We start from the raw sequence: 26,388 nt of genomic DNA on the forward strand, positions 1-26,388 counted from the left end.
AATGGGTTTGCTGACTCCATTTTCTCACCTTCATTTCAATTTGTTACTGATTTATAAATGTTAACAAGTTAATGTTTACCGTTCTAATAATGGTTAAACTCTCAGACACAGACTTTTTATCTGACCTCAAATCTTAAGTGGCTAAAATGGCATTTTAATCCATTCTGCTTACCTATAAACTAAAAATAAACAAACACATACATTAAATCTAATGATATATTCCACTTTAATGACCTCTAGGCAAATGAAGGCTTTATAGAAACTTCCCATAGGGTTTTCTATGGTATGATATGTCCAGATAACTCTGCTGATGCACATAAATATATACGTCACTATACAGTCAGGAAAAGGACAAACATGTTATGAAGACACTATTGCACAGACATATAGAACTTACATGGGTATACCTCTAGCACCACCAAAAAGTTGGCACAAAGCTAATGACCATGGGTTGGGAGGGTGATCTAATGGTTAAGGTGTTTGCCTTACAAACACAAGGTACAGGGTTTGAATCTCAGAGGGGATAACTGGCTAGGCTTAAAATGGCTCGCAAGGGCAGTTAGCCTAGTACTAATCTATGAACCTATGAACATATAAAAGGAGGTCAAATTGCAAAGTAGTTCACATTTGATCATTTTATTTCATTCATTTTAGTTGCATGAAGTGTATAATTTACTGAGTACTCGATAGTTTTAGACTGATTACTGATGAATTAAATAAGTGCATGTTATCTAAAAAGAATATTTTTTAAATTCTCTGACATTTTTAATCAAGCCACACAAAAAAATCTTGTATGTTGTCCAGGAATGATCATGGGATGCCAATGTCCACTAAACATCTTAGACAAAAATTGATGTGATATTTGTATTCTTTTTCATAACAGGTGGATTTTGCTAAGTTATACAAGAACAGTTTTTATCTACTCAGTCTGATCTCTTTGGTTTTCAGAATTCTGCCAGCATTTATCCTATATGTAGCAGTACTTAATGTTTTATGAACACCATTATTAACTTCTTCAGAGCTTCTTTTCAGAAACCTATCAGACCTAATATCGAGTATAATTCGGAAAATTTCCAACCACAGACTCAAAACACAATTACAAAATTTGAATTTTAAATTAATTTTGTTTCAGGGTGTAAGTTGGATATATACTGTTTTGATAATGTTCATATTTTTAGATATTCCAATTTCACTTTCTTTCCTCTGGTTACCATATAGGTTCTTCATATACATTCTGTCTTTATTCCTTTCTCCTTATCTTAACTTCTGCTGTATGTTATTTTGTACATATACTCACAATGTTATCTAAAATTCATCCCTGAAAGCCCTGTATCAGGCCCATAAAATTGCCTTAAGACAGCATGTGCTTTGTATCTATCCGTATCCTTCCCATGTGCTTTGTATTTATCCGTATCCTTCCCATGTGCTTTGTATTTATCTGTATCCTTCCCATGTGCTTTGTATCTATCCATATCCTTCCCAAGTGCTTTGTATCTATCCATATCCTTCCCATGTACATTGTATCTATCCATATCCTTTCCATGTGCTTTGTATTTATCCGTATCCTTCCCATGTGTTTTGTATTTATCTGTATCCTTCCCATGTGCTTTGTATCTATCCATATTCTTCCCATGTGCATTGTATCTATCCATATCCTTCCCATGTGCTTTGTATTTATCTGTATACTTCCCATGTGCTTTGTATCTATCCATATCCTTCCCATGTCACTCCTCACCGTTCATCCTATTCTTGCACCAATCCCCTTTTATCCCTTTCAATTTACAAATATGTCCTGCATCAACAAATAATTAAAGGGTGTCATCTGTTCCATTCATCTACTGCCATTCATATTCAGGTTCTTGAGTTCAGATATTCCATCAGTCTTCATTATGCCTCTGTTTTGACATCATCTCCCCAGTGTCATCATAAAGAGGAATCAGAGAGCCAGTATTTAAACCATCACTCTTGTTTCATCATCATTATAAATGTTTCATCCAGTCAGTATAAAGCACTATAAGCAAGGCTGGTATATACTTTCAAAATGTATATCTGATTCATCTCAGATGCACTTTTATATTACCTATATGGCCATCTGTAGCCACTTGTATACATCAGACAAGCCAGTCATATTTATCAACTAGTACATATGGTTTCCAAATTGTTGGTTACTTCAACAGCATTCACTTGCAAAACTCTCCTCCATTCTTGACTAGTGAAATATTATACCATGACAGTCCCAGTCAGACTTCTGACCCCTTTCACTTTCATAATATCCTGGTGCCACCGTACACTATAGTTCTAACTTCACTGGCCAACAGAAGACACTTTTACTCATTACCTCCCACTAAAGTGCACTTAAAAAAACTAAGACGATAAGCTTTCTCTTTTACTTTTCAGTAAGCAGAGCAGCCAGGTAGGCAACCATTTTCAGTGAACACCAGGCATGTGTTCCCAGTTTAGTGTCTCTTTTAAAGAATTGGCCTAATTAACTGTACAGTTCTATCTCGTGGTTGTGTATCAGGTGTTAGCATTTTTGGTGTACAGTGTCTGATTTTCTGTGGGATTTGAATCTGCGATCTCCTGCGGAACCAGATGTGTTATCAGCTATGCCTTCTGTTCATGTTCTGAAGCCTAGAAAGTCGATTCAAAAAGAATAAAAAGAGACCCAGGCTATTAGCCTTACAGCATATCATAGACTACCTAGCCTGTGGTACTCAGTCTGCATTCAGATTTAAACTTCTGGTGACAGCAGCAAAATGCAATATTCTGTTCTCTTCACTTAACAATGGAGAAAAACTTAAACATGAGCATACTGCACATTTTTCCAGCAGGTGTGGAACAGAGTCTGTTTATTTAAATTTAGAATTCTAGGTATAAACAAATGCACAAACTCTGCTAATTCACCAGTTCCTGCCATTTTAAGCCCTTACCAAAGGCATTAACCTCTCATTTACTTGATGTAAAATCAGTTTCTACATTACACATTGGCCATTTGCTTTCAGTATTGCTTTGCTTAAAGCCCTAGGCTTCTGGGTTTTTCACATGGACTGAAGGCTCTTGTGTGAGGTAGCTGTTAATTTAAAAGCATACTTAGTCACTAGTCTTGGGAAATGCTAAACCTAAAGAAACGAAAAAAATTGCTGAAGATAAAGATCTTTATTGCAGAAATCATTGAAAAGTTTTCAGAGATATGAGCTGATGCCTAAAATTGCTTGGCACATAATGAATTCATTTTTGAATAGTTATGGTGTAGGATGACACTTACTGCAAAATTTTTCAATACTTTACTGCAAAGATATGTCATGTTCCACTTTTCGTATTAATACCACACAAATTCATTATATGTAATCTACACATATAGAATATTGATATTTCTTCTGGAATTTGACAGTTAGCTTTGTGTTTGTTTTTTTATCTTACTATTTTCAAAGTGAATGCTTGGATGCTTTCCTGGAAGAAGACAGCTTATAGTGAGATTGATCAGGATTCAGTTAATTTCTGGAACTCTTGTAATAAACTGTAGTAATCATACTGACAGATATAGGAAACTCAGCAGTAAGTTGCCTTTGTTATCATGTAGAAAATGCTGCCACTTTTCCAAGTGTGATAAAACAGAATGACTCCCATAGAAGTTATGTCAGTTTTAGTATCATCTGTACGATAACATACTGCAGTGTTATTCAGTTATCTTTCATCCAGACAGCTTAAGTGCATCACCTGTGATGCTTGTATATCATCCTGCTCATTGATGCAGATCCTGGAGATTCTTACGAGCTGCCCTTTGATGACATGCGGATAGATATGCTTAGGATGTATGCTCATTCTATGTTACAAGTGGTTCCTCCAGCCATCTTTTTTGTGTAAGGATATATCAAGGCTACCATCTGTGCCTATCTAAAGGGCAACATCCAAAAAGTTCATTTTTCTGCTGTAGCTACTAGCATCAAACTGTAGACAAGCTGTTGTATTGCTCAAGTAGTCTACAAACTTGGTAAGTTCTTGTGTATTACCACTTCACAGAAAAAATATGTCATCCACAAATCTCTTGCAATAGAGTATGTACTTCAACCACTGATTCGTCATGTTGAACACATAAGTGGATTCCCATTGGGCAATAACTATATTAGAGTAAATGTTGGCATATGGTGTGCCCATTGCAACTCCCCATTTCTGCATCATATGTAAAAACATTGTTGTCCAAAGTTAGCTCTACTAGAGAACAAATCAAGGAAATAGTGCAGTAGTCAAAGATCTTTTAACTTCTTAAGCTCTGTCGGACCACCTCAACCCCAAAATCATTGGGGATCAGAGTGAAAAGGCTCTTAATGTCCATTGTCACCATTGTTATATAGGTTGTCTTATCCAAAGACTTGTAACAGTCAAATAATATTCTAAGAAAGTGTGAAGTGTCAGTCAATACAGTGACTGCTTTGGGGATTGCTAACTTCAGTTTATGCTCCACAAAAATAGAGGCATGTTCGGTGAGCCATCCTCCAGCAGATACTATGGCGTGCATTGGTGGGCTTCAGTTACCCTTATGTATTTTAGTTAGACTGTTAATAGTGGGTATCAGAGGGTATGCAATCAATAAATAATCAAATAGTTCTTGTGAGCTGGTGCAAGCCATCAATAAATCAAATAAGCTGTCCTTCACTTGATGTATAATTTTATTTACTTCCCATTTGTGGATTCCAGTATAAGTTTTCTCATCCTCAAGCATTTCTAACATCCTATTATGGTACATGGATCTATTCAATATTACAATCTCACTGCCCTTGTCAGCAGGCCTAATTATGATCTTGTTATGATTCATCAGTTCCTTTAATGCTTGTCTCTCTTCAGAATATAAATTAATGAAATCCTTCCCGTTGTTCCCATTATGAAGTTCGGATACCTCATTCTCACATGGTTTTTACAAACATCTGTTTTGATGGATGAGAAGCAGGAATAAAGGTGCTAGGCTTCTTTAAAATATTTGATGCATTAGTTTGATCAATCTATTTTGTATTACCACAAGTATTCTTAAGAAAGATATTTCTTCCAAAGCATTTAATATCCATCACAAACTCACTCAGCTTAGAGGGAAGTGACGGTATAAAAGATGTACTTTTATTGAATAATTGTTTCTGGGCTTCCCTTAAAGTATGTCCCGATATGTTAATGACTAAGGATTCATAAACTATGTTTCTCTTACGTGAAAAATGTCCTCTTTCTGCTTCTGCTTATTGAACAGTCCCTTCTGTAAGATTAATCTTTTTCATTAAGACTAGTAACACTGAAAAAAACGTGAAAAAGACAAAGTGCTCTTGGTAGAATTTTTAGGTCTAGCTCTTGTGTTATTGTCACTTTCATTTGTCTATGGATTCATAATATTTAATTCATGAATTTTGGAGCTCAAATTGGTCTTATGAATGACTGTACTATCTTAAGGTAGATCAGTATGGGAAGTATCATCTTTCGTTTGCTCATTCTCATGACTTCTAATTGTAACTGCTTTAGTGTTTTTATCAGAAATGCTGCCATGATGGTGGGCATGTCCTTGCTGAGATACAATAGAGTCAGCATTTCTCACATTTTGTTTCTGTACAGAGTCAGTAGATCTCAGCCATTCAAAAATATTACCGTCCATAAAATCTTTATAGTCCCTAGCTAGCTTTTAAGTTTTGATGCCTAGTAACTTATTGTCATAAATGGATAATCTCAATGCATGGTAGTGCATCCATAAAATAATCTTTAATGCATGTATATATATATATATATATATATATATATATATATATATATATATATATATATATCCATATCTATATATATATATATATATATATATATATATATATATATATCTATATCTATATATATATATATATATATATATATATATATATATATATATATATATACACACATACATAACACATGCACACACAAATATAAAAACAACACACAAACTGGTCCAGGCCAAAAATAAACAAACAATGCAGATGCACAGAAGATCCAAACAAGTCACAAAATCCAGCACATAACAAAGGTAAAAAAGTGTTTTAATGCAGGAGAAACAAGCAGATAAACCAGTTACTGAAGAAGCTTTAAACAAAACCAGTTTATCTGTTGCTGACGAAGCACTAAATGAAACTACTTTATCTACACCTTCCTCCTGCATTAAATCACTTCTTACCTGGATTTTCACTATGCATGTATATATATGTATTTATTGTATATAATATGAGTATATCATAGCTTATTATACTTGTCAGTCAGAGGGCAGCTTCAAACCACTGAAACCCAGCATTGATGAGATGGACTACAGAGAACTCCACAGATGTAATAGTTTGAATTGTTAAAATGCCAGCAGTAAGACTGACACCTAAAAAAGCTGGCTTTTCATAGATATTGAATAAAGCACTTAAATCCTACTCTTTAAGCAATTTGTAGCCTTATCTGGAAAGCCACACTGCTCTGAAGATGTTCATAACTGTGTTACAGTTCTAGAGTACAAACCATCAAACCAAAACATCACCAGTGGCTGATAATTTATTAATGAGATTCATAAATGTTTATCTATACTTCCTGAAGCATTCTGCTTTCTTAATTTCAGGCAAACAGCTCATGCCTAATTCACTTGAAGTGCATCCACATGTATTAGTGTGCTCAGCCATGGGGAAATGCACAAATCAGTGGCATTTATACTTCCGTCAGAAGCTGGCATTTAAACTTAAAGGCGAACTGCAGTCTCACCTGCAGGGCTTCTTACTTACAAATTGGCTTAATAATGTGACATTACACAACACATTTGCAATGCAATATGTTAGGATAATATTATAAGTCATTACTATGTATATGCATTTATAGGTTCATTGATATATACTAGGCTAATGACCACTGGGGCCTTTATAAGCCAAGCATCCCAAACGTATCCCACAAGTTTAGGCTCTTTAAAAGTTATTTTAAGGGGTGTATATATATATATATATATATATATATATATATATATATATATATATATATATAAATTAGGGCAAGATTTACAGGCTGGCTGTTTCCGTTAGAGACATAGGTGCTAGACCAGGGGTGTATTTCCTATCTACTGGTTCACGTTTCTTTTGAAAAGGATTAGAGAAGAACTCTGCTTCACATAGATGGGAAGCCAGTTCCAGAGAAGACAAATTCTTTGAGATACATACCTGTCCCTCTAATGTCTTATTTATGTCTCAAACAAAATGTAAATGCCAAGATCAAGTAATTCTAATGTTATTCATTTTGTGGATATGCAAAATGCCCATTAGAGTTGGAACCAAGGATGCTTTGTATATCAGGCTTAAACAGCCTCTCAACAGTCTGTATGAAATGAAGTATAGAGAGAAGGCTTTGAGACAATCTGCATAGGATATGCTGTTTATGCCCTATATTATTTTAGTGAGGAACCTCTGCGGACATTCAGTTTGTTGTATGTCCTTGGTCAAGTACATGCTGATGAGGGCCAAATACAGTGGAAAAATAGTTTCCTTGGACCTAGATCCCATGTTCTTGCTTACAAGGTAGGCAGTATAGAATGATTTCCTTACTACCTTAGCTACATGTCTGTGAAAAGTCAAGTTACTATCTGCATGTGTACCCAAATTCCTGACTAATGGTTCTACTCTTAGAGGTGTGCTATTGATGAGATATCCTAGGGTGGCTGACTTCCAAAAGGGTACTATTATGCATTTCTTGGCATTGAGGTTTAAGCTGTGCCTTTGGCACCAGTCATTTGTCTGTGTTAGTACTTCCTGTAGGATGTTAGTGTCTTGGGGGGATTCTGTGACTGTTCTTAGTTTGCAGTCTTCTTCAAGTTTAATCAGCCAGAGACCCTTGACATTGACCTTGACTTCTGGGAACTAAATGCCAGAAAGGAGTGGACCAACCACAGAGTCCTGGGGGACTCCACTAGTGACCATTGTTTGTGGAGGTGGCCTCCCCAATCCTAATTTCATGGATCGAGCTGGCTATCCAGCATGTAACATAAGAGTTTATGCCTATATCTGTGAGTTTGTTTTTGTATTAAATCTTAGCCAAGTTAATGTGTTCAGTGTGTACCATTTTGCCATCATCCATTGCCTTGGTGACTTTCTCAGAGAAGTCCAGCAGGCTGAGTTGTCATGATCTTCCCTTGACAAAACTGAGTTGGATGCAGTATTTGTAGATTTTTCATTGTCCTGATTTTATCATTTCCATTACAATTCTTTCTATGGCTTTGCTTATGAGACTAGTCAAACTTCTAGCTCTGTAGTTCATGGGGTCCATTAAATGTACGCCCTTGTTCGGAGGGATGACTGGTGCAGTTCTCCAGTTGCATAACACAAAGTCTGCCTGGTGGCTATAGTTAAGCAGTGACTCCAGTGTTTCTGATAGGTCATGTTCCAGGCTATTTAGGAGACATCCTAGGATATTATTGGTGCCCATTAATGCAGTGTGTTTGGCCTTAGAGTTTGCCTCCAGGACCTGCTCCCTAGTGATAGTTGGAGGGGTTTGCTTGATGGTATTTACTGGGGGCAGCAAGGGAAGAGAGGGAGTTCAACTGGAGCTGAATTTGTCAACCAGCAGATTTGGCATATCTTCCAGCTTTGTGTAGGTGGCTCCATTTGCAATCAGTTCTGCACACTGCTGTGGGCTGCCTTTGAGGTTTTGGACACAGCTAAAGTAAGCCTTGTGGTTGTTTGCTTAGGAGGCTATCTTTATCTCAAATTTGGCTTTAGTAGACTTAATGTGCCTTATTTCTTGTTTGTTTAGATGACTGACAGTGTTTTTTTATCATGCTGGGTGTAGCACTTCCTAATCGTGGCTATGTTTTTTTTCTTTTGTTGTATATCTTATTTATGTTTGGATTCCACTGGTGTGGTTTGTTTCTTGAGTTCATTTTGGTCTTATTTCTGGTAGGTACAGCTGTCTATATGCAGTTATTAATGTTATTGTTCAGGGTTTCTGTGAACTATGCTGCACTGGCAGCTGTGTTCTCAGGGTTTGAGTAGCCTGACATTTTGACAGGTTATCACTCAGAAAGAAGTTTGTCTTAGACTAGTTCCTAAATGTTACAGGGTTAGCCAGGGTTATAGAACTGATATGCATTATGAAGGAGACAACTTTGTGGAATAACCTTACCCGAAAATAGACACTATACTAAGAGGGTACAGTGTTCTCCCATGTTTGCCAATACCAGGTTGATTATGTTTGCACCCCTAGTGGCCATATGGACTATCTGGTCCAAGGAGTTTGTGTTTGCAAAGTCCAGGAATCTGTGAGCCTGTAGGTGTGGGGTAATGTAAGTATCCCAGTTTATAGTGGGGTAGTTAAAAGTCAGCCATGAATATGGTATTGGGTTGAATGGGGATGACCTCCAGTAAGTCCAAGTATGAGTTATATGTTTTGTGGGTCACAGAGAGCGACATGTAGCCTGCAAGGATATGATGTAGAACTTTGCCTATGGAAATCTGGACATGGAGAAACTTATGTGCATCATCCCGTTTGACTAGTCTTGAGGTGAGTTTTTTGTTATAGGTAGATACACTTCCACCTTTGGTCCCTGCCTGTGCATCAGCTGGCTTGCAAGTGTGGAAGGCATTGTAGCCCTGCATGGTGCCTTCCATGTCTTTAAACAATGTCTTGGTAACTGCACAGATGTCCACATTCTTTAGGGTGAGGATAACTTGAAGGGAATAGAGTTTCTTGTTTAGGCTCCAGGCATTGAGCAGTAATACCTTTAAGTTCCCTTGGGTTGGGTTTGCTGTATCAGAAGGTTTGTCAGTTTGGCATTACCTAAAAAAGGCATTATAGTGGAGGACAATGTTTTAGCCAGTATTCAAAAGCCTAGAGGGGACAGGTGTAGACCATCCCTGGCAGAGTAACATATTGACTATATCCCCCTATGTGGGCAAATATTGTACCCCATTAGAATGGCACCAGAAACTAAGCCAATTATTGAAGTCTATCATCCTTTGTTCATACTGTGGCATCGTCCTTGGTGAAAGTTGTCTGTTGCTCAATCTAGGGCACATAACTGCCTGGGGAATACACTCCTAGAGCTCAATAATGTCTCTTAATAAGGGCCAGGGAGGTACATCTCGGGTCATTTACAAATACATGGACTATGAGTCATAGTGGTACTTGTGGTGCAATGACTTGAGTGGGTGGGTAATGTGGTGGATTGTGGCCCCGATAGACAACTGACCATGATTTTCTCCTCATTCACCCTTGTGAGTGGGACATCTGTATGTCTCAGAATGGAGTCTCCTGTGGTTGAAATATTCAGCAGAGTGTTTGCTTGCCTTATGGGCTTAGTAGTTGAGACTCCAAAGGGTGCAGCAGTATGTGTTGTGTTGGGTGTTATTGTGGTGGTGTGCTATTGGAGTTGCTGAGTACTTTTTTGTAGGATGAATGTCTATGTGGTCTTTAAGTCTTAGGAAGGTTGCTGTTAAAGTGCCTCAGCATATTTTGGTCTGTGTGTTGGGTCAGTACTGTGTGTGGTGGGTATAATACTTCTGTTAGTAACAATCTGATTATTATTTTGAGCACTTTTGTGTGAGAGTCTTGCGTCCAATGACATTGTATAATTATATCTTTCACATACCTTATCCATTTTTCTAAGGATTAGTTGGTTGTCAGTGAACATGGGACAATTCCTACATTGTCTCAGGATGCCCATATCTGCCAAGCTGCTAGCTGAGAAATTGGGAAAGTGCCCGAGAATTGTGTCAGGCCTTTTTAGGTGAACTACAAAGGGGTGATTACAGCAGACTATCATGGGCACTATGAGAGTAGAACCTACACCTAGGCTATGTATGACTAAAGTCATGCAGCAGTGCTCCTTAGTGCACAAACATTTGTGCAACTGAGTACTGGGAAAAGTTACAGGGAAAGTTTTATGGGAATATTTAGTTTCTAAGTGCCTGTACCTGTACAAGGAACTGCTAAATGCCAGTGTTGAAGTTATACTACACTATTCAGGTAGTCTGTACCTTTACTCAATGAAGACACTGAGACAGTTCTGCTGTTATGATGTTCATTTACTGCACATGAGGTTTACATCTAGATTAACAATGAAAGGCATATATATATCAAAACATACTTCAGCTTAAAATAATCAAAGTCTCTGATACAACAGAAAAAGTCCCAATCTTTATAGTGTCTTTTCTGCCTGCATCAGCAGTTTTGAGAATTTGCCAGAATAATAAGTCTTTCCTTTCAAGCTGGTCTGCTGACAGTTTGTTTTCCATATCTTAAACATTCTGTTCCTGAAGAATAACTCCTTTTGTCCTTGGCCTATCTTGCGTATCATATTGATGAGACACAGCTGCCTACAAGAGTTCGTCTTGACCTGCTTATAGATAATAAATTTCACAAGCTGCATAGTTTATAAGAGATAAAATATTTTACTTCTGATTCTTATTAACAATGAATACCAAGCTATATGTTTTTGCTAAGTTAGTAATCCATTTTAACCTGTTCTTTTACTTTCACAGCCGGTGTGCAATTAACAACAGAATTTATATTTACAAAATAAAGTGACTAACCCAACTAAAAGCCCTTTGACAAATTATCTAATTTTAATCCTCCTTGTATGTTTCCGAACTCAGACAGACCAGGTTACCTTTCTACTGCCACTAGAATTGCAGTAAAAAAGTACCAGAAACAAATACAACAACGAATGCAACAAGTATTGACATTTTGTGCATTTCTGGTCAGTTTCAAACAAGCCTTCTATTTGACTAAACATCATCAGCCCTCTTTTCTCATTTTTACATGGGGTTGGGATTTTGCATCGGCATTAGTCAGTGTGACCAAATCATCTAGAGCCATTGTTCACACCACCAAGTGGATAGCTCTGATGTATAATCAGCAATATTTTCCAGCATTTCAAGACTCTAAGCAATTTATATATTACTCTGAGAAAAATAGGTGCCGCTATAAATACAATATGAACCATTTGGAGTTAGTGGAACTCCAATGGATTTTTAAGTTACGAGCGCATCAGGCGCCTGGTCTTAATCAGTCTATAACCATAAAGCCCATACTTGAAGCACGCAGTAATAAATGATGCCCTAATACATTTTTTCTTTTTTCTTTACATCATTTTTTCTTTATATTATTCTTTATATTCATTAATATATATACATATTTCTATATCACATTGAGTTTTGGAATAAATATTCATATATTATATGTTATACTTGATGCCTAAGTCATGATTTAAGTGATAGAATTTCATAGTAAGTCTTTTATGTGAAGTGTAGGCTTTGTTTATATATTCTACATCAGAGACGTATAAGTTTCCTGGCGCTTTGTATTTTAAGGCATGCATTATAAGGCATGTATTTTAAAGCCTATCTAGCAGAATGTTTTTATATTTTATTATACATTTCATTTGTAAGATGAACATGTTCACTTTGTTTTATTGCGGCATTAGAAATGATTATGAATTGTTAGTATGCTTGAGCACTTGCTGATGCTTAGCTTTTTCGTAGACTTCCAACTGGTGTTCAGAGTGTAGTGTAATGCACTCAGGTAATTGTGATTTTAAGTAATTGATTAATTGATTAATTACTTTGCTGAAATGAATGATTTATACCCTTTGTATAAAAGGATGTTGTAAATGAAATATTTTAAGATCTGATGAAGCTTACCTGTTAGTATGAAAAAGCGCTTATCTTTTTTACTTGTTTAAACAGTTTTTTAAATAAATGTCACAAAATTCGACAGTTTTGTTTATTGGATGATCGTGGTGGTATCCACTCATATTTTTTACTACAATTTATATATTAAGTAGTGCATTTATAGTTTTTAGGCAATGCACTCATAAGTATTTCCATTTATTTACCATTCATACACTTGCATGCTTTTGCATGTCTCACATTTTAAACAACCTTCAAAAGAAAAGATTTTTACATTACTTAAGTATATACATGGTCTTTTAATAAATTTGTTTCCATATGTTTCTTTCTGGTCTCTGGTGGTCTAGCAAATGTAGAATGACCTCTAGCATATGAACATTATGGGACTGGTACCACCTTCATTTAGCAAAAAAACAAAGGTTGCAAACTCAGGTTAAAATTTTTAGCTCATTAACACCTATAAACTGTCACACCTCTTGCAGCCTATACACATCTTGCATTCCAGAGTATTTTCTTTAAAATAAACATAAAAAGCATAAGACAAACAAATGTAAATATTTTGTGAACAGTAAAAGCTATTAAAACCATACAAATAGCAATGGTTACTGTGATAATAGTACATTCATAGTCTTTTCCAGAAATACTGTAATATATTGTAATGCACACAAACTGCTAATTATATTTTTTCTAAACTTTCACAAACAAATATTCATATCTTGAGAACTATGCAAACTAGGCATATATTGTTAGAACATTTTGTAAACCAGATTTATGCTTTCACAAGACAATAATAAATTCCTCTGTAAGTATCTGTTTATTGAGATATTTACAGATATTTGAAACCATTTTTGATTGTATAATTAGCAACACAAATAATACTGGATCTTTCTCAAGATGTGCATCTTACAGTGCTAATATTAATTTTTTTCAACATCGAAAGTTTCATCTAATGTCATTCAACAGTTTGTAAGTTATTTGTTTTTTGAAGTATTAAATACATATGAAAATATTGCTTATTTTCATAATTACTAACAAACAAATAGCAATATTTCCAGTGCAGTGTTATATAAACCAGAATTTTCATGAACTGTTCTGTCTCCAGCACTGACATTTCACACCATGCACTTTAATAAAATGTAGGTGTCTCAGTTATGAAAATATGAGTAATAAGTGGCAAACAAAATTAATTTCTCCACTACAGGAAACTCTAGACTAACAATTTTGATGTCATTTTGTTAATAACTTCTTGCCCTCTCTAATGCTACCTGTTATTAACTGGTAAATCTTTTAGTTAATGAGCCAAAAAAGTTTTGTATGCCATAAGGATGTATGGGTGTGAACTGGAAGTATGCAAAAAAGTTATTTTTAAGTAAAGAACACTAAACTTTTTTATGGCTCTTGCTGCACTCTGTTATCATTGAACCTTTGTTACCTTGAATAATATATGGATCAGGGTTGAACAATATATAGTTATACGCCTGGGTGTGGGTAATGCTAAGTACCCGGTTGGCATGGTTTGGTCGAGGGAGCCTGAGGGACCAAACAAAGCCAACCGTGGGTAATTTAGCATTACCCACACCCAGGCGTGGTTATTATGACATTATTTAAGAAAAGAAACTATTACTTTTCTTAAATAATGGCATAGTATAATGCCTGTTTACTGCCCTTCCACAGATGTCTGGCATCCAGCGGTATTTTCTGATGTGGCGCGGCGCGCAGTACATCAGAGAGTTGTGAAGCAAAAGCACGGAGAAAGCAAGATTTTCGTTTTTGCTTTTTCTTTTGTTAAATGAGTTTAACATAGCAAGACAGTTTTAAAATAAGCAACAGACATCTCCGCTGTTAAACTCATTTAACATAGCTTAAACACAAAAAAAACGGAGATCTTGCTTTCTCCTACTTGTTTTAAAAAATTGCTATGTTAAATGGGTTTAACATAGCGAGACTTTAAAATAAGCAACGGAGATCTCTGTTGCTTATTTATGTTAAACCCATTTAACATAGCGAGACAGTTATACTAATGGAAAAGTCCGACCTTTTTCCATTAGTATAACTCGATTTACAACGGGCACGCTGGCCAATCAGCGTGCACCTTTTGGGAGGATCATGGTATAATGATAAATATCTGTTTTGCTTCTCACTTTTCATTGATCTAAACTATTACATTGTTCTCTGGCCAGTATCCCCAGATCAGTCACTTCATTATAGGTTTTTGTTGAGTTTTTATTTTCCATTCATAATGCAGGACCTATGGATAACTCACTGATTATGTATTCTTTTGTAATTCATGCTTAAATATCATGTTAATAGCTACTGTTGCTTCTAGAAGTTATATGTATAAAAGTTCTGCACCCTCTGTTTTTAATTATTGCAGCCACTAAATACTTTTCATTTTGAATGTGGCAATTCTTATGGCTTTCCCTGTGTTGACCATAAATCTCTTTAACATTTCACAGTCTCTGTCCAAATTTGGTGTGTGTTATTCTCAGATTTCAGAAAAATGCAAGAACCTTAGATTGTTAAAATCTTATTATCTCCTAGTATACCAAAGATTGTGATAATCTTGTCTAAAACAGGTATTACTGTGTGAACTGACATTGATGTATCAGTAATTACTAGAACATAGTCCCTGCTCTATACTGGCTAATAAACATTTCTGCTGCATTTGATAGTTCATATATTTTGAATAAATACACTTTTAGTATGTTGTTTGTTAGCCTTCATAACAAAAAGTCTCTATGGATCTTTTCAATCACTTCCATCTGTTCCTGTAAACGATATATTTTCCTGCTCATTGCTTTAACTTTTACTATGCCAGTATGATCTGTATCTGCAGTTCTTTTTGAATTAACATCCTTGTCCCTTTCATTTGCTGTTTGCCTTGAAATGAAGCTGTTAATCTCATTACACATTCTTATGTCTCTTTTAATGTCGCAACATCACTGTTACCTCTTACTTTGTACAAGGTGCTAGTGCAAACCTTTTTAACCTTTTTAATATTGTTCTAGCCTCCGACCCTTTCATTGTCAGGGTCTTTGGGACTGCATTCCCAGTTATAATAATATTAATACAGTCCTGCAACTTTCTCCTGTTTTGTCTCCCTTTCATGTGAGTAAACCAGGATGTCTTGACAGGTATGCAGCATTTGTTTTCTGTTGCCATTTTATATTATCCTTTAAAGTGATAGGAATTTACCAGTGACCATTTTTCTCTCTTAAAGGGTGACTTTAGCTCTTAGTTCTTAAATTTTGTATTAAAGGATTTGTAGTTAATGATTGTTAAATTCATTACCAGACGGCTATTTCTAAAAATGTTCACACGTACATACTACTTTCTTATTCAGGAAGTATGTTTTCTATACATCCGCCAATGACCTGCTTGCATAGGTTTTCCTTCCATTGTATACCTAACCCAGGACTTCCCCAGGCCCAGATGAACTGATATCGATTTATGATATTGTTCTGCACAGCTTTCTGTGAGCTCAGGTCTTCCTTTAACTGTTCTGTGGCATCTCATTGTTCCATAAGCTCCTTCAATGATGTAATGCATTTAACTAAAGTCTTTTATAAAGCTTGAGTAATAGTTAGCCATACCTGGTAGGATTTCTCCTCTATAGGTAATGACACGCCATGCATAGCTTTTACTTTGACAGTCTGGTGGCATTGCTTTGCCTGAGAATATGCAACCATAAAATTGAAGTACACTGCTGCTAAATTCACATTTTGTCTGTTTAGTTTAGTTATTTTTATTTAGAGTGCACCTTTATTAGTGTTTTACAATGTTCATTTTCAGTCTTTCCATAGACGACTATGCTGTCACTGTGGCTCAGTTACTGTTTCATGTGTAGGAGCATCTCTAATGTGACATATCAATGTTGTCTGAGTGTAACTGGGGTTTATGATGAGCTGATTTATTAGTTCTTAAATGAGTAAAGTTTCATTCTCTGTCTCTTTCTCTCTATGCCTTTCTGTTTTGGTTTATTGGTTATTGCCTTGTCAGTCATTTTCGTACATCTCAAATCTTGTTTGGTTTTGGGTCTTGAGAGTCCAGCTTTGGTTTAAACGCAGGGAGTAAGAGAAGAAGCATTCTCAATTATTTTCCTTTTTCTAGTATTCTAGCTTCTCTTCTACCATGTTTTTCATATGAATGGATTTTCTTCTGCTTTGTTTGGCCACAAGTGTTATATTTGGGTGTGTCTAACTTGACCTAAAATTCTTCAACTTCTTAATGTCCCCATTCAAATTACTCATCTAACAGTTTGCCGTGTTTTTCACTTTCATTGCTGTCACTATTTATGTTCAATATTTGTATCGCTCATAATGACTTTGTAGGATAACTCTAACACAGGCCCTGCTAATATAATGAATAAATCAATAAAATAGACATACTATGCCCACAGATATACACACACGTGCACAGCTATATTTAGGTTTATCTATAGTTTCACTATATAATGTCAACAGATCTTTATGTTGGCAGTTGTAGGAGCTGTTTTTGGTTATTAACAACTCAATCTGCCAGACTGTTTATAGTCAATCTGCCGTTAGTCATCTAATACATCTGCAGCAGTGTTTTCATTTTGGTTGCTGTTTTGCAAACGTGGAGTTGGTATATGTAAGTAAGAAATACTGAAAAGTATATGGGGTGTGGTGTGTAAGTGGATGTGAGATGTGGTTTAGTGATCAGGCAAGGAAACTTTCAGTTTGCTTTTTTGAATGAGTATGATTAGGTGACATGTGAAAGCGATGGATGGTGCAGTCAATGCGTTTTTCAATATTCGGAATGTCAAACAATTGTCTTGGGGATACAGGCTGCACTATATAAGCTTACATGTTAACAGAGGTCCTTTCCTGATGTTTCTTGCTATTTCGAATAGACACCATGTGTGTTTCATATTCATGTTAACAGAGGTCCTTTCCTGATGTTTCATATTCATGTTAACAGAGGTCCTTTCCTGATGTTTCTTGCTATTTCGAATAGACACCATGTGTGTTTCATATACATATACAGTAAAGGAATGTATTAATTTCCTTCTTGCTCTAAGATGGAGCATGGGCACAATGCAGCTCTGTGTACCATATCGTTCATAGTTCAACTTCAGCTTTGCTTGATCTTCAGAGTAGTTTTCAGAGTCTCAAAGAGATCTTGGCTACTGGTTCAGAAACAGGAATTGTTGAACTTTTGCTTTTTGAAACATTGTGTCATCTAAACCATTTTTCTTTCTTTCTTGTTCTCATGCAGTGCAAATCTAGCTCACTTTTGTTTCAGAGTTTGACATTTTCTTTTTAAGCAGAGCAGATAACTTTTTTCTTTTCCTTTACAGAAAGGAGGTAATGTAATGTATTATTTGTCTGTAACTCCATGTACTAATAGTTTGTATCATACTATGCACTGTATGGCCATGATTCATAGATGGGTTGTGTGGTTTGCTTCACATACTTGCAATGGAACCCGCCAACAGCAGAATGGTGCTGGTCAGTAGTGATTTGAACTCCCATGTTCTCCTTGCATGCAGGGAGCTTAAATCTGTAACAGAAGATACATGTCAGTGACTGCATAATCGTATGCATATGATGCAGAATAGGGAAATTGGGTCTTGGTGATATGCAAATATATGCTAGGTGGACATTGCTGAAATCTGTTGTCTTATTTTAAACAATTTACACTTCAGCATTAGACCAACAGTTGAAGGGCTAAACCTGCCAAAAACTTTGGAGTGGTCTTGCCATAAGTGTAGAGACCAAAGTATGTGTAGCTATTTCTATTCAAGTTACAGGACGTCTTCAGAGACCAGCTGAGGACATGCTGGATTATTTTATAATCTTATGTTTGTACAACAGTCAACAAGTGCAGCACCATAATACTTTCACTATTAAAAAGCATGTACTGTTTCTTTAAATACAATAGGAGTGAGCTAACACCATGCATGCCTTCTGTAACACCACTTGCCTGTCCGAGATGCCAAGTCGCATAGATAGCACACAAGTAGTAATAAAGGCTCTATCTGGCCACAGCCACCAGTGTTTGTGAACAAAAAGGGCTGTCATTTTGTAAACTTCCAGGTTGTATGTGGTGGGCATGGGATCGTTACTACCATGTCTGCACAACACCCAGGCAGTTTGCATGCTTCTAATATTTGACACTGATCTTATCTATGTCACCAGTTCCTGCACAGTGAAGTTCCACAGAGCCATCTAGTTAGTAAATGTAGATACTGTAGCTCATATTAAGGTATATAGATACATTTATAGTATGTAGAGAGATATTAAGCCCCTGCAAAACTGTTACACTGTATTGCAGGAGATGCTGGATGACCACTGAAATCCTGGCTTAAGATGGCCATATGGAACTCCAGGAACATGGCTAAATACCAGTATGACACCTCCTTCACACAAACCTACAGTATTTTAGAGCATGTGTCTAGCCCGCTAGTACTCCTTTGTCTAGTCTCGGGGGCACTCCAGTATGACCATTATTACCCTGCCACAGCCTGCATGATGCTCTTAACATGTTCTGTGCTTAATAATATGCTGATGTTGAGACAGGCTATGCAGACCCAAGGTACTGTTACTGTCACATCTAGCATGCAGATAAGCAGCAAGGAGGGCTCTTCACCATCATCATCATAAAAAAATATGGTGGAACAGGAAAAACTGGCAGCTGCCCAGCCCCCTTCAGCAATACATAAATTGGTACAGCACATGACAGCACAAGCAAACTAGTAACATCTACCCCAGATATAGGGGCTGCACACAGACAGTGTGGCATTACAGAACATGATGCATTCAGTGTAAATGTCAGACTCTTGGTCAGGACATGGCTGAACCATACAGTGCATCAGACATTCCGGTTAAGGTCATCACATGCATAGCTGGCTAGGAAGACGATCACACATGCACACACGCACACACACACACACACACACACACACACACACACACACACACACACACACACACACACACACACACACACACACACACACACACACACACCTTATATAAGTACACAATGTCTTAGATTCCTCCTGCAATGGAGTAGAATTGCCACTACATGACTATGATGTGTGGCCGACTTATTGTATGAGGACTTGAAGTCCCTTCTGACGGATGACAAGTCACTGAGAGATTGTGACCTGGATGGCATCATCTCATGAAGCATTCTGCCTTTGGAGGCAGAATTTCATGTCTATTCATGAAGTAAGTGGTAGAAGCACATTGTAGATCTGCAGAGATGCATTAGAATTATGTATCCCTTACAATGGGTCCTTACATAGACACTCCTGAAGTGCACCTACCGTGACCTTTGATAACATTGCAATTGTGGGCAGTGATGGAGGCATTGATTTCTTGTCATGGAGGTGGAGATGAAAGCAGTGTGTGCCACCATGTTTTCACAGATAAAATACACCAATGTAACACAAACTAATAAAAAACAAAAAATAGAAAGAGGACCATTCTGTCAAGCTCGAAGTTATTAAGATTAAGCGCTTTCATACCATGTAATACTGGACTTCTTCAGAATACTTAAAATGTTTGTTTTATTGCATACTGATGCTTATGAGAATGTCTCCCCATGTGAAATGAATATAGCATATCAAAGGACTGATTTAATACTTGAGGAGCTCCTGTTGAATAGACAAATTGGTTTAAAGGATTTTGATTTCCTTAAGGTTACACACCCCAGGACCTCCTCACCATCTTTGGTATCACCAAAATTCAGAAAAATATTATGGACCCAACACTGAGACCTATTGTTGATGCTAAAACATCCAAAACCTTTCCTATAGCCAAATATGTTGATTTTCATTTGAAAAAAGTGTTATTTAAACACACATACCTTTATCAAGACTCTTGGTATTTTCTGTCTAAAGTCACTGATGACTTATATGTAGACAATTTATTTGTTACAATACATGTCCAGGATCCATTTTCAGTTATTCTACATGATGTAGGCCTTATTGTCTTATGACTTCTTGTGTGGTAATTCTGGTTTTAATCATTCAAAGATCATTACTCTAAGGACTTTAATGGAGATAGTTTTGGAAAACAACTTTATTGTGTTTGAGAACCATATCTTCAGACAGAAAAAGGGTGTGGCTATGGGTTCTGCATGCTCCCCTGTATTTGCCAATCTTGTATTGGCACAGTGGGAACAGGATATTTTTTTTTCATCTGAGTTTGGCAGCTGCTGGTCCCTCTATGGGTGTTACCTAGATGACATAATTATTTTTTGGATTGACTGAAGGGGCAGGCTGGACCAGTTTCTTTTGTTTTTAAATTCTAGTACTGATTGTTTTAGGATCACCATGGAGGTACATACTGAAGGGGTGAACTATTTCAATGTCTCTTTAATTACGGATAGAATTGGCAGGAAATGTGAATCCACAATGTATCGTAAGCCAACTTTTTCTAATTCTTTTTTGCATTTTGATAGTTGGCATCCCTTTTACTAAAAGAAATCATTGGTGAAGGGTTAATGTGTAAGACTGGCCAGAATGATCAACAATTTTGAGATTTTTCTGGAAGAATTGTCTAAATTAAGAGATATGTTCATTAGTAGAGGTTATCCAGAACATTTTTTAAACAATATATTTTATGAGGTCATGAGAAAAAGGCAAAAGGTCATTTTCTTCCCCTTTTAGGTACCGGGGGCAAGGTTACGGCAATTCCAAAACATAATAGGTCAGGTTTTTCTGATGTGAGTAGTGAATTTTCAAAAGGTCCTTGTGTTGACGTAGAGCCTGCATTTTGATAGCATTCGAGATATTGTTGAAAAAACGGGAGTATTTTTGGAGTTGAGCCTGAACACATTAGCAAGGTGGGTGACAGACCCATTATAGTTTACAAGAAGGATGTTCATTTCAAAGCCTTAGTGGAAAGGCCACTATTGGTAAACTCCAAAGGTGCTATGGTTAAATGTGGGCATTGTTCCCAATGTAAGCATATTTTGGAAACAACTGAAGTATATATAAAAAATATGGGGTTCATTAGGCTCACAAAAAGATTTTACTGTTTTAGTAAGGGGATTGTCTATGTTGCCAAGTGCCAGTGCTGCGACAGTTTTTATGTTGGCAAAACAGTAAGGGTTTTCAAAGAAGGGATTTACCAACATGTTTACAATATTTTACAAGTGGTAGAAAGCAATGCCCTAGCTAAATACATTAATAGCAACCCCTTACATTATTTTAAGATTGTGGCTATTGACCAGGTTGACCTAAGACCTAGGGGTGAGCCTACTGATTTATATCTTGAACTTAATGAATCCAGATGGCAGTTGAGAACAAATGCCACAACCCCCCCAGGCCTTAATGAAATGACGTCTATTAGTAATGTGTTAAAGTTAAAATCACAACTTTGTATTTGAGTTTTGGTATTAGAAGAAAAATGTAAATGAAATATGCTGTGATTTGTATAATTATTTATTTATATATTTTATTCACACATTTTTTAATTTGCATGTTTGTATTTGTTTTTTTATTGACCTGAATTCATGATGGGTTTTGATGGTTGTGTTGTTATTTGTAAGTCTTTTTCAAGGGGGCTATTTTGAATTTACTGGTTAATTAATTAAGAATGACATCATTTTATACTGCAGGTGATCTACAAATTCTTTTACTATTTAAATGTGGTTGATTTTGCTGTAAGGTAGTCTGTAGAAGTCCACTATTATATGGTACGAAAGTGCTTAATCTTAATAAATTTGAGCTTGACCAAGTGGTCCTCTTTCTATTTTTTGTTTTTTGCTTTTTATTATGTTTTCACAGAACATAGATGAACTCCATGCTGTCCTCTGTTGCAGCAGTTTATGCCTAGATGATACTGCACCACATTTGCTTATTGATCCCAAGTGCTGCCTACTTGTCAGGGTTCAAATGTAACACTGGACAGTGTTGGTCTTCCCTGTGAAACTATAAAATGGTGAGTATACTCTGCTCAGATGCAGTGCATTTATCTGTTACCACAGTCATGGGTGGAATGTCGCTGGTGGTCAGAACCATGGGATATTAGTCTCTTAGTTGAGATGAAAACCACTCAGATGAAACCACCTAGGATGACAATAGTACCATTGTGCCACTGGACTGTGATTCAGGTTGGCAAGCCTTAGCATCTACCGGTGTCATCATAGTAGTGGTCTGCCCCGTGGGTTGGGGTTTGGCATAATAGTTAAGGTGATTACCTCACATACAAGAGGTACAAGGTTTGATTCTCACTGATGGGAAATTGGCTAGGCTTAAAATGTTTGACATGGGCAGCTAGCCTAGTACTTGTTTATGAACCAATGTGTACACCGAATAAGATGCACCAGAGTGAGTATGTGTACATCTGTCAAAACTGTGCCACTGTGCCATGTGCAGTAAACACGTCCATGCAAAATGTGCCATATGCTGCCTTCATACCTCTGCCATTATCCTGACACAGCTGAATACCTGAAGTTTATATAACAGCCCATGGGAAACATACATGCTTTGGTCAGCTTACAGACTGTATGTGCAGTGTTGCTGAACAGAAATCTGCTGGATGTGGTACTAACCTGGTGTATAATCTGTAGAGACATTGGAGAAGAATCATCCATCAACCAGTGTCTTCTCCTCCAGGCATGATCCTAGAACAAATGTTCTTTTGTAGATGCACCAGAAGCCTCTCTGGTTGTGTTAACCTGCTGTGTCTGGGTGTCTCTTACATGGATGACCTTTCAGCTGCTGTGCAATATACCTTTGCCTTGGCTTGCTGTAACACATCAGTTACATATGTATGACACTGCAGTATGTAATTATACCCCCCATGGCATTTATGTCATGGACCACTGTCTGCCATATCTGTTCCTGTAAATGCTGGTCATCATCCCTTCTTAACAGTTTATAGTACACATGTCCTAACAGCCTGTAACAGAATATCATATTTTCCTAGGTTGAAATTATCTAGCCTCTGCAATCCATCTCACCCTCAAGACATGTAGACAACAATGGCCACATGACAAAGTACTGTAGATTGTACACTATAGAGATTGGTAGGAGGACAGCTGACAAGGGGATAACCTAGTTACAGCATACAATCTTCACAGGGATAGCTATGGGGGTATAAGTGATAGGTGTAGAGGCAAATATAAATACAACAGGTGTATATGCCACACATTTGTACATGTGCACTTTCTACAGGACTTATCAATTTAAGATGTCATGCAAAATGGCAACAATGCTTCATATCATGTAGATGAAGCCAAACAGCACCAATACTTGTGAATCACTGCCTGTGTCCAAAGCACTAAACAGTACACATTTGTTTGAGCTGTACGTGTAAGAGTTTGGCATAAAGCATGTGATCTCTGTGCTCTATGCTCATAGTACGTATATGTCTATTACCTTGCATAACATATGTTTCACAAACCTACATCTCGGTTCACAGGACTACTTTATTGCTCCTTGAATAGACCTGTTTAGTGGACATAGCTGCTTGTTGGAGAGGAAAAGGCAGAGTTCCTGTATATTATGAATGGAGTGCAGAACTTTTCCATTTTTACTAAACTAGGATTGTAAAGACCTTCTGCTGGACCACATAGCCCTTCAAAGAAGCTGGACTCCTGGTATGAACTGGTAGACATATTGAGCTATATTACTGGTATCACCTGTTCTGTGGAACCATATCATAATTGTTCCAACAATGGACAACAGAAGTTTAAGAAAATGATACACTGCAATCTTTTTTTTCTTCTTAAGTACCATTAGTTTGTAGAATGTACATGGTTGTACAAGTGTGCTTAATGTTATCTGTTTTGCTGTGGTTGTGTCTGTATCATACGCATAAGGTCATTTTCCATTGTAATTTCCTTCTACAGTTCCACTTGTAGAAGATGAGCAGGAGAGGCTGTGCTCACCCTGGATTTTGCTAGCCACTGCATCTGCCTGTGGGTTGGCAGTGTATGCCAGAGCTACATCTGATGGTCTTCCTGCTGGAGGTGACTTGGGGGGGGGGTACTTAATGCCTTTCCCTTAGGGCGAGGACGAAAGCTTGTATCTTGCAGGTGGATCAAAAGAGTCTCCATTATTATAATGGCATGAGGTGTGGCAGATGATCGCTGCCAAGTGCACCAGCAGCTGTATGCATGCCTTGGAAACATAGAACACATTTTGGCACAATTGGTGGAGTCATCCCACAGGCAGATGCTGACCATTAGGTCAGTAGAGAAGTAACCAGCCCATAAAATCATCCACCCAGGTGAATGATGCCTGGGTTTTTGTCCACTAAGCTGCCCTAGCAGCCAAACATGCCAAGAACATACCCTTTCCTGTTCCCGGTTTATTTCCTCCCTTGTGTGTCATTCCCCATTCCTGTTCATTATTCAGCTCACTCCTTCAGCATTTATCCATGTTCTCTGTGTCTCCTTCAACTGTCCTCCCCATCTTTTGTATCTATCGCTATCCTGTCTGCCTGTGTCTCTGTTCCAGGTTTGTCAGGCCCTGCTACGTGTCCTCCTCCATGTGTTTTACCACAGTCATCTGTGGGTACCTTCCCCACATACCCTTCCTTTTTGAGAGTTAAGATGGACTTTATCCCTCAAAAAAAAAAATCCTTCCTCCCACCCTTCCTACCTTATGTTTATCCTTCTGTGTTTACCTGTGCTTCCTGTTCTACCCTACTGTGCTTTCCTATGTACGTACCCCATTTTTTCCATCAAACTAATATGACATCCCTCTTAACTATACAGTCTGTTGTCTGCTGTGTATGCTTGCCAGTTTCAATGAAGTACATTGCTGTAGCCAACACATGGAGGCACACACTGCCTCAAGCATGTTACCATGACTTAACTCTAATGTCTTTCTTATCACCCATGCATTTGTTGTACAGCTGCCTCCTGTTGTAGGCTGCCACAGCATTGCTGTTCATGTTGCTGCTGCTCCGCTGTTTTCTTATGTGGTCATTTACTGTAGATGTAGATAACATCCTATGAGAGTTTCACCTCTAACTGGTTGTTCAGCAGGCCATGCTACAAGCTCATTGAGAGTTAGCATTTTGCAGATGCTTAGCGCTTGACTGTCAGCTCCATGCAAGTGACTGTCATGCTGTTTCCAATAAAAAGATATTTAGTGACTTGAGTTTCATTAACTTTTTCTTCACGAATATCAGCTAGAGGTGTAGGTGTGTGTGTGTGTGTGTCTGTGTGTGTGTGTGTGTGTGTGTGTGTGTGTGTGTGTGTGTGTGTGTGTGTGTGTGTGTGTGTGTGTGTGTGTGTGTGTGTGTGTTAGTGTGTTAGTGTTAGTGTTACGTCAATACCCCATAATGCCGACAGCAAGGTCAACAACAGAAACACCAACAGTTAGCTGTGCATACAACAATAAAATCCTTGCCCAATGCAACAAAAGAAAAAAAATGACATTCGTTTTTGCAGGAGGCCAAGCGCCCCTGTCTCCCCAACACCCCCTGAAAATTATTATATACTAATTCTAAGTTTGCACAGTCTCTGGGGAAAGGGAATATTCTCCCACCCAGGGATTGTCTGTCTCACACCTGTCAACCATCTGCATATTTAGACCTTTTGTGGTTGATCAGTCAGCCGTTGACATTGTGATGATGGGGGTTATGCATGTTTGTGTATGTGTGTATGCACATATGCATATATGTATACTAAAATAAAGCAAATTTGGACATCGCTAATGTCAATACATTACTAGGCATATGCCAAGAAATAACCTCAGTGCACGCAATTTAAATGGATTGAATAATAAGCCGAAAACATTGTTTTTTGC

Source organism: Protopterus annectens, chromosome 16.part0 (assembly GCF_019279795.1).
Source record: "Protopterus annectens isolate FY-2018-M chromosome 16.part0, PAN1.0, whole genome shotgun sequence".
Lineage (NCBI taxonomy): Eukaryota > Metazoa > Chordata > Ceratodontiformes > Protopteridae > Protopterus > Protopterus annectens.